Raw genomic sequence first — 3,119 nt, 5'->3', positions numbered from 1 at the left:
CCAGCTTCATGCGCTCCTCGCAGTCGGCTTCATTCTCTGTAATCAGGCGGCTGAGTTCCTCGTTCAGCTCCTTTTTGTGGGCCGCCTGAATATTAGTGAGTTGGACAGTCAGCTCGCTGTTCTTCTGGCGGAGGTTGGCATTTTCCTTGTCAGCTCCTTCCAGAGCTCTGAGATCAGCCTGGAGGTCCTTGACCTTAAGCTCAAGTTCATCAACTTTCTTCTTGGCCTCATCCCCAGCCAGCACAACCTCTTTCAGTAATTCCTCCTGTTGCAACTCTCTCTCTTTAGTTGCCAAATCATATTTAATACTGTGAAATTGACTAACGTCAATTAGGTCAAGGGCACGCTTCTGAGCGTCTCTTACCTCCTCTTGCTTTTTACGCAAGGGGACTCGGAGCCCGTCCACTCTCAGCATCACCTATGGTACCAACCGGAAAAGGAGTTAGAACTAATGATGATAATTACTACTCATCCGGCAAAAGCAGAGCTTGAGACAAGCATAGGGCATTCGGGTTATTTACCTCAGCAAGAAGAGAGTTGATGCGATCCAGGTTAACCTGGTGTACAGCCGCACCGCCTCCTTTTCAGAACGGGTCAGAGTCTTGACCATTCTCTTGGCGTATTGGTTGTAGTCGGGCCGGCTAGTAGAGTCATCTGCAAAGGAAGGGTTATCTGGCAGATACTGGGCATAGGCGCCGCCTATATTCATGCGGCTGCCAGAGGAGCCCCAGACTGGCTTGCTTGAGTTTTGACTCTCATATGCCCAAGCGGCCAGGGGGGGTCAAAGGCAGAGGTTTTACCTTGTTCAGGCTGTGGGGTGCCATCCCCCCCAGCCGCATCTGAGCCAGATCCCATCCGGGTCTGGCCCGCCGAAGCACTCGGCGTTAGCTGCAGGCTCTTCCCTGCAGTGGTTGGCCTGGCAGGGTCAGACGTCCTCTTTGCAGGACTAGCTGCCAAAGGTGGACCCGGCAGCCTTGGAGCTTTTGAAGCCGGCTGGGGTATCACACCAGCCGGTCTTTTGTGCATGCTTGCTAGTGATTTTGGCATGCCTTGGGTTCCACCCTGAAAATAGTCAAAACAAAGCAATCAGTTAGAAACAAAGGCAGATCATATGTCATCCGGTAAGAAATGGAAGAGGTTTTACTCCATTCTTGGCGGCCAGTGCCGCCTTCTTCTCTTCGATTTGCTTCTTTCTCAGCTCAATAGCTGAGAAGGCAGGTGTCTTTTCAGGAGGCACCATTCTTTTAGCTTTACCTGCAAAAAGGGAAATTCGAGTTAGAGCGTGTACGCATAATCAGGCGTCAGAATACCGGATGGGTTAATGAACCTACTCTTTTTAAACATTGAACTTAGATTGCAAAGGGACAAGAAGGACTCGTCCCTGAACCATTCCGGGAGGGGTACCCAGAACTTTGGGATGATGATTTCACTACCGTCCTCCATCAGATGGGTCGTTTTGAGGAAGAGACCCGTCTCCATTATTTGGTCCCAGGCCTCAGACGGCACTTTCGGGAGCGCGCATTTTTTGCCCAGCAATGCCGGGTGCTTATTATACCGCCGCAGCCGGTGATTTAGGGAAGTGGAAGGAGAAGAGACGACATAAAATTTGCTCTTCCAGTTGGTCCACTTTGATGGCTTCTCCAAAGTCATCATGTATTCTTGGTTGGTGGTAAGGGTGTACCAGGCATTCCACCCACCCGGAGCCCGGCTGAGGTAATGCATGTGTGCAAAAGCCTCCCAACTGGGGTTCACCTCCTGCAGCTCACATGCGGCAATGTACCCCAAAATATTGACCCAAGAGTTAGGAGTCAATTGCCATACGCCCAAGTCATACCCCAGCAATATGTCCTTGATGCAGGGGTGAAGGGGGAACCGGAGGCCTGCTTTGAATGCCGCCTCATAACAGCCGAAAAATCATCGGCATGGTCCAAGTCGTCCGTCCATACGACGGCTGCATTAACAGGCGGGACTCTTATTTCCCAGTCCTTCCCAACTGGTTTCCTTTTAAAAAGAAAGGCAGGAAGGGTTGCAGTAAGGGTGACCACGTCTCTTGCAGACATGGTCATGTCAGTCGGATCCCCCTTAGCCGGCCATTTGTAGGCCTCCTCAACAATAGGCTCAGCCTCCTGTGCAGGGGCTTCAGATTCGGACCCAGACCCTTCTCCAGCAGATTCATCGCCGGATCCTTCGGCATTAGAATCAGAGTCTTCTAATATGCTGTCACCCGGTGTGCTCGGACCACTCGGGGAATCTTGACGAGTCCCCAGGGTTTCTTCCAAAGGAATTTCACCAGACGGTCCTGCCGTCTGGTCCTCGTTTCTGGGATCAGCCGGATCTTCGGCTGCGTCGTCGGACTTGTAATCCGGGTCAACTGCCGTCCATCTTATCCGAGCCATTCTGTCCTGCACATGAACAGAGACGGTCGGATTCGAGGTAGGTGAAGGTTCGCCCAAATACCCCCAGACGGCAGTCCCAGTCCTAGACTCAGCCGTGCCTGGTGACCGCCTGACAGCAGTCGTAGGCTGTGCCGAGTGTATAATTGAAGGGTCCATATCCTATCTATGCAACCGGAAAATTAACAAAAAGAATTGAAAAAGGGTGCAGACGGTACCTTTGGAGGTTGGAATTTGCTGAGATGGTGGCTTGAAACCTACACAGGCGGAAATCTCCGAATGTGTTTTGAAGCTGATAAAGAAAAATAGATCAGACATGTTTAATTGGAAGCTCATTTAAAAGCCCCCCAAGCGTGGAGTCCCGGATGAGGGATAGCAGAGATGGGCTGGAAATTGCTCAAACGACCCCCATACGGTTAAAAGCCGGATGGGGGCTATTTGTATGTTTGAGAAAAAGCTAAAGGCTGCTCAAACAACCCCCATACGGTTAGACGCCGGATGGGGGCAATTTAAACAACGTTTGAGAAAAAGCCGAGGCTGCTCAAACGACCCCCATACGGTTAAAAGCCGGATGGGGCAATTTGAAACAGTTTTGAGCCAAGGCTGCTCAAACGACCCCCATACGGTTAAAAGCCGGATGGGGGCTATTTGTATGTTTGAGAAAAAGCTAAAGGCTGCTCAAACAACCCCCATACGGTTAGACGCCGGATGGGGGCAATTTAAACA

Source organism: Chenopodium quinoa, unplaced genomic scaffold (genome assembly GCF_001683475.1).
Source record: "Chenopodium quinoa cultivar QQ74 unplaced genomic scaffold, ASM168347v1, whole genome shotgun sequence".
In the NCBI taxonomy this organism is placed as follows: domain Eukaryota; kingdom Viridiplantae; phylum Streptophyta; class Magnoliopsida; order Caryophyllales; family Amaranthaceae; genus Chenopodium; species Chenopodium quinoa.
This window is presented reverse-complemented; position numbering follows the sequence as displayed.